This window comes from Panthera leo, chromosome B2 (assembly GCF_018350215.1).
Source record: "Panthera leo isolate Ple1 chromosome B2, P.leo_Ple1_pat1.1, whole genome shotgun sequence".
NCBI lineage: Eukaryota > Metazoa > Chordata > Mammalia > Carnivora > Felidae > Panthera > Panthera leo.
In genome coordinates, this window is record NC_056683.1 from 81,950,674 (window position 1) to 81,958,141 (window position 7,468).

The window sequence follows — 7,468 nt, forward strand, 5'->3', positions numbered from 1 at the left end:
GACGGCAATATGCTATACTCAGTCTACTGATTTAAATGTTAGTTTCATCCAAAACACTCTCACAAAAGCACCCAGAATAATGTTTGATCAACTATAAGCATAACTTCAGAGATATTGTGGGTTTGGAACAAAGTGAATATCACAATAAAGTGAGTCAAATAATAATATTTTTGGTTTCCCAGTGCATACAAGAATTGTGTTTCCACTGTACTGTAGCCTACTAAGTGTGCAATAGCATTATATCTAAAAAAAAACAATGGACACACATCAATTTAAAAATACTACTAAAAAATGCTAACCATCATCTAAGCTTTTAGTGAGCATTATGTTTTTTCCAGCGGAGCATCTTGTCTCCATATTGATGGCTGTTGAGTGATCAGGGTGCAGGCTGCTGAAGGTTGGCATGACTGTGGCAATTTCTTAAAACAGGAAAAAAATAAAGTTTGCTACATTGGCTGACTCTTCCTTTCATGAACAATTTCTGTGTAGCATTGATGCTGTTTGCTAACATTTCACCCAGGGTAGAACCTCTTTCAAAATTGGAGTCAGTCCTCTCAAACCCTGCCACTGCTCTATCAACTAAGGTTATATAATTTTCTAGATCTATGTGACCATTTCAACAATCTACACAGCATCTTCACCAGGAGTAGTTTCCGTCTCAAGAAACCAACCTCTTTGCTCATCCATAAGGAACTCTTTCTATGTTCAAGTTTCATCGTGAGGTGGCGGCAACTCAATCACATCTCCAGGCTTCCCTTCTAATTCAACTTCTCTTGCTATTTCCACCACATCTGCGGCTACTTCCTCCAGTGAAGTCTTGGACCTCTCCATGTCATCCATGAGGGTTGGAATCAACTTCTTCCAAACTTTTGTTAATGTTGATATTTTGACCTCTCCCTGTGAATCAGAAATGTTCTTAATGGATCTAGAATGGTGAATCATTTCCAGATGGTTTTCAATTTACTTTGCCCAGATTCATCGGAGGAATCACTTTGTATGAAAACTGTACCCTTATGAAATAGATTTCTTAAATAATAAGACTTGAAAGTAGAAATTACTCTTTGATCCATGGACTACAGGATAGATTTTGTGTTAGCAGGCATGAAAGTAACATGAATCTCATTGTACATCTCCATCAAAGCTCTTGGGTGATCAGGTGCATTGTCAATGAGCAGTTATATTTTAAAAGGAATCTTTTTCTGAGCAGTAAGTCTCCACAGTGGGCTTAAAATATTCAGAAAACCATGTTGTAAACAGATGTGCTGTCATCCAGGCTTTATCATTCCATTTACAGTACATAGGAAGAATAGATTTAGCATCATTCTTAAAAGCCCTAGGATTTTCAGAGTGGAAAGTGAGCACTGGTTTCAAGAAAGTCACCAGTTGCATTAGTCCCAAACAAAAGAGTCAGCCTGTCCTTTGAAGCTTTGAAGCTGGGCATTGACTCCTCCTCTCTAACTGTGAAAGTCCTAGCTGGCATCCCCTTCCAATGGAAGGTCGTTCCTTTTACATTGAAAATCTGTTGTTAGTGTAGCCATCTTCAGGGGTTCTCTTGGCTGGATTTTCTGGAGAACTCGCTGCAGCTTCCACATCGGCACTTGCTGCTTCACCTTGCACTCTTGTATTATGGAGATGGCTTGCTTTCTTAAACCTCATGAACCAATCTCTGCTAGCTTCTTCAGACCTTTCTTCAGCAACTTCCTCACCTCTTTCAGCCTTCACAGAACTGAAGAGAATTTGGGCCTTGCTCTGGATTAGCTTTTGGCTGAAGGGAATGTTGTGACTGGTTTGCTCTTTTATTCGGACCAATAAACTTTCTCCATATCAGCAATCAGGCTGTTTCACTTTCTTCTCATTCATGTGTTCACTGCAGTAGCACTTTTAATTTCCTTCAAGAACTTTTCCTTTGCATTCACAGCTTGGCTCTCCAGTACAGGAGGCCTATCTCAGTTTTTAACATGCCTTCCTCACTAAGCTTAATTATTTCCATCTTTAATTTAAAGTGAGAGACAGGAAACCCGCTTCGTTTTACTGTAACTGTTGCAGGCCATCACAGGATTATTAACTGGCCTAATTTCAATATTGTTGTGTCTCAGGGAATAGGGAGGCCTGAGGAGCAGGCGAGATATGAGGGAATGGCTGGTCGGTGGAGGAGTCAGAACACACACAGCATTTATTGATTAAGTTCACTGTCTTCTTCGGGTGCAGTTTGCAGCATCTCAAAGCAATTACAATAGCAACACCAAAGATCAAGGGTCACGGATCACCATAATAAATGCATAATAATGAAAAAGTTAGAAATATTGCAAGAATAATCAAAACATGACACAGGGACACAAAGTGAGCAAATGCTGTTAGAAATTTGGCACTGATAGACTTTTCTCAATTCAGGGTTATCACAAACCTTCAATTTGTAAGAGCTCAGTGTCACTAAGCACAATAAAGCAATAAAGTAAAGTATGCCTATGGTCCAGCCCATCACGCTGCCTTTGTGATGGAACTGTGCTGCTCCCTTTCCTCATGAAAACAAAATTCCAGGCACTCAAATAACTATGTAAATAGGAAAAATTTTGAACTCAAATCGGAGGATCAGGATTTTAGTACTATTGTGCCATTGACTACCTCTGTAACATAAAGAGAACTCATCATTAGACCACACCCACAGCTTTTATGTTTATTTGAGTGATAGAACACTTGAAACCGTGCTGTGGTCTAAGGAAAATCATGCTTTGTAAAAGTATTAAATTTAATTCCGCTAAATAGGAGCTCTTTTTTTTCCAACAGACAACATGACTCTAGTATAGGTTGGCAAGTCTGTCACTGCCACAAGCAAGCAAACCGCAAAATAATCACAATATTGAAATACATATTCATTCTGGTAGAGTTGTGTTATTGTATTTTGCTGCTTGATAATTTACTGTTTACTAACTTACTAAAAGACATTACTAAAAAACACATGATAGATATGTCAGACAGGTACTTAGTGTTTAAGAAAATAAACATGGGAGAAAAGATAAAATCGAGGCTATTTATTTATTAGCTCTTTTCCCCTTACATATTTGGAAAAGACTATTATTTGAAGTGAGAATATCTACCTCAGCCCAGCTCATAGACCATTTGGAACTTAAATTGAAAACAATAGAAAAGATGATTTGTGAGTTATAGTCTAGTCCTCTCTCTTTTTTAAATGTTTATTTATTTTTGCGAGAGAGAGAAAGAGAGCATGAGTGCATGAGCGGGGGAGGGGCAGAGAGAGAGAGGGAGACACAGAAACTGAGGCAGACTCCAGGCTCTAAGCTGTGAGCACAAAACGTTGAGGTCCAACTTTTACAGTTAAATGAATTAATTAAAATGATCTTTACCCCAAACTTCCGTCAATTCGTCCATTAATTCAAAGTATGTATATTGTCAGAAAGGGTTCAAATACAAGGCACCGATAAAAATGCAATAAGTGTATTTAGTTCGTTTATTTTCTCTCTGGTGTACATTCAAGGAGTAGATTTGGTCATTCTGAGGTGAAAAAATATCATCATGCTGGTAAGTACTTTCAGCTTTTCTATCAGCATCACAGGCTACAACCACTTAAAGCTGAGGAGTAATCCTTATGTCTATTGGACTTCCAATTATACCCAGTCCTATCCCATTATGTACAGCTACTTATATGTGCCTAATCCCCATGACATTGTCCTTGGCCCATGAGCATTCAGCAAGCACCATGAGGCTTCTCAGAATACTCTTTCCACTTATTCTCAGAGTGCTTGGAACACGTGAATTCTTTACAGCCTACTCATGGGTTTCCAGCACTGACACAGATCTTTTTGCAGCCTCTGTTCTTCCTATGAAAAATATTTGCCTGCATCGAGCTCCCTTCATGATCTGTGATCCATCACACCCATCACTTGGACCGTCCTTCCTCCTCCTACCTTTCATTTTGCCACTCAAGGATAGACAACGTCTACTTTTAGCTGGATTGTTTGATTTTGTTTTGCTTTGCACAAATGTCTCTCTTTAAGGAAAAAATTACTTAGGAGTTTCTTTGGAAAGCAGCATTTAAATGAATAGTATAGCTCAGAATTAAAATACACAAATCAGGGTCCAGCTGGTACAAATAACAAGTTCCTGATGGAGAAATAAATGTGGAAAGCTGTGCACTCAGTTCTCTCCTACTGGTGAACTAAATTAACGGTGCTCAGGTTTGCTGGCCCTTTTCATTCCTAAATCATTCTTTAAGAAACCCACAAATGGAGTTATAGCATCTTCACAGAAGTCCAGCGGAGCCAGCATGCTGTCTGAAGTAATGTTCTCACCTCTAGAGAAGGAGTGGGCTTTTTGAAATTAGCAAGGTTGGCTTTGATATATTCTCCTGCCTGCCATAAAAGACTCCACTTCATCTGGCTTGTGTTCTTCCTGCCTGCCTCTGATTGATTTCATGTAATCCTGATGTGCTCTTTGTCATTGCCTTTCATGAAGCCAATTTCCTGCAGGTGGTAGTTCATTGCTTTATCATAATACAATGATATCTTGTGGTATCTTTTTTTTCTCCAGTCAAGCTGAGGCATTATCTGCAGAGATAAAAATATATATATATACATATATATATATATATATATTTTTTTTTTTCCCCTAGATAACATTTTAGATATGTCACCTCATTAAACCTCTCTAAGCTCTTTTGATAGGTTGGAAATGTTACCTTGTCCATTTGAAAAATTGAGAGATTGAGACTTTATAAGTTGTACAATTTGCCTTTAAATTGAAGAAAAAGTGTCAGGGATTGAAATAGTATTCTGGAATCAAATTCCAACTTTATTTCCCTTTTCCATTTGGTCAAGGCCAGAAAATTTGTTCAGGAAATTAGTCATTGCTCTATGACAGAAGACACTGGATATGTACTAGTGTTCCTACTTATTCATTAAGTCAGCAAAATTTTCTAAATTCTGCCAACCTATATAGATTGCTTCTGACCGATCATGACTCCAAGATATAATTTTTCATAATAGCTTATTTAGTACTCTTGCTTACTGAAAACACAGAGAGCAGCCCATACCTGACATATATGTATACACAAATTTGCTATATAATTCACATGATTATCTTACACTTGTGAAATGAGCATAAACAGTCATATAATATTAATACATATGTCTTAGGCAGAAATTCTCCTAGTAGTATGGTAGATAACTTGAAATTCTGTCTCACCCCAAATTTTCAACACATGAACGAAATATAAATACTAGTTTTATAAGATGTGTAACTGGTATATGCTACACCAACCCAGTCACTATGGGGACAACTGGTTCACTGTGAGATCTGTTACCTTCAGTTTTCCTATTAAAGCTATACAACTTATTTTTTTTCTCTTTGTTCTACTGAGTGAAGGCTAGTAGAAAAGCAATACTCTCCATCAAAAGCAAACTACTTATTCTGTTAGCTAGAATTTATAGAACCTAAATGGCTTTATTATACTATCTCATTGAGTCTTTCTCCTAGAGCTCTAATATTCATAACTATGGTATTCTATGAATTCATTTATCAACACATATTTAGAAGCAAAGTTTATGTAATTTGGTGTATAATCTTAACAATTGGTCACATCAACAGCAACCAAGAAAAAATATAAGCTTATATTTTTGGTGTACTCATTTCCATTTTAAAAATAAAAAAAATTCCTTAATTATTATATATATATATATATATATATATATATATATATATATATATTACCCTAATACTAATGACTCTGTTATGAGTCACCCAAACAAATCTTCAGCTTCATGGAAAAATTTTGATTTGCCTCCGAAACGTTAGTTATTGATAAATGCAAAGATAATACAAATGAATATTGTTACTTCTCTCTTTCATGTGTTGTTTGGTTGGTTATATGTTTTCTATTGGATTTGATCTATTTTATTATTTTTTAAATGCCAGGTTTTTTTTAAGTTTAAGTTTATTTATTTATTTATTTATTTAGAGAACAAGAGAGAGCGCAAGTGCACACGTGCCTGTGCAAAAGCGTGTGAAGGGCAGAGAGAGAGAGGGAGAAAGAGTGGGGGAGAGAGAGAATTCCAAGAAGCTCCACACTGTCAGCGTGGAGCCTGATGTGGGGCTCAAACCCACAAATTGTGAGATCATGACCTGAGCCAAAATGAAAAACCAGACGTTTAATCCACTGAGCTAACCCAGACACCTCAATTTTATTATTTCTTATAATTATGAATACACTTACACATTACCAAAGGTCATTTAACCAATCAGTCAGTGTAACATCACCTGATAGAGTCATATATTTGGATACACTGGATTTTTTTTAAAGATGAATTTTGAGGGCTAATAGTATGCATTTATTATTATTATGAAATATCAAAACAGTGCTACTAGAAAGTGAAGGACTTTGTTATTTCACATTTTAATTTATTAAGTTTATTGCCTATTATTAGAATATCTATTTTAAGAGAAGTTGAAAATGTACTAATTTCCATTTTTTTAAATTACAAGAATAAATAAAATTCTAATTTAGACTATGAGAGGGTATTTTTATTTGTTTTTTAATTTTTTATTAAAAAAATTTTTTTACTGTTTATTTTTTATTTTTTGAGACAGAGACAGAGTATGAACAGGGGAGGGGCAGAGAGAGAGAGGGAGACACAGAATCTGAAAGAGGCTCCAGGCTCTGAGCTGCCAGACAGAGCCCGACGTGGAGCTCGAACCCACGAACCATGAGCTCATGACCCCAGCCGAAGTCAGACGCTTAACCGACTGAGCCACCCAGGCACCCCTGGTTTTTAATTTTTTTAATATTTATTTATTTTTGAGAGAGAAAGAGACAGAGACAGAGAGACAGAGAGACAGAGTGCCAGCAGGGAAGAGGAAGAGAGAGGCAGACACAGAATCTGAAGAAGGCTCCAGGCTCTGAGCTGTCAGCACGGAGCCCAACGCAGGGCTTGAACCTACGAACCATGAGATCATGACCTGAGCTGAAGTCAGATGCTTAACCAACTGAGCCACCTAGGCGCCCTGAGAGGATATTTTTTAAAGAAAATTTGGTGGAGGGAGGGAATCATGAATGCAAAGAGGGTAGAAGAAATGGGGAGAGAAGAAGAAAAGGGAGAAAGGTTGAGAGAAAGCTCATCCAAAGGAAGTTCCTTTTGCTAGGTAGAAGGAAATAATTTATAAGATGAAGTAGCAAAGGCCTAAGACTGTGTCAGCCAGAAACGGGTGTGCATTCATTCTCTTGAATGAGAAAAGACTGTCAAAGATCATTTAAGAATTAGAAAAGAGGGGCGCCTGGGTGGCTCAGTCCGTTGAGCGTCCGACTTCGGCTCAGGTCACGATCTCATGGTCTGTGAGTTCAAGCCCCGCGTCGGGCTCTGGGCTGACTGCTCAGAGCCTGGAGCCTGCTTCCGATTCTGTGTCTCCCTCTCTCTCTGACCCTCCCCCGTTCATGCTCTGTCTCTCTCTGTCTCAAAAA

At 37.7% G+C, this 7,468-nt stretch overlaps 1 pseudogene; it reads right to left on the reverse strand.

Annotated features, from left to right (window-relative positions):
• Positions 1 to 323: 323 nt before the first annotated feature.
• Positions 324 to 1,990, reverse strand: LOC122220722 (annotated as a pseudogene).
• Positions 1,991 to 7,468: the final 5,478 nt, after the last annotated feature.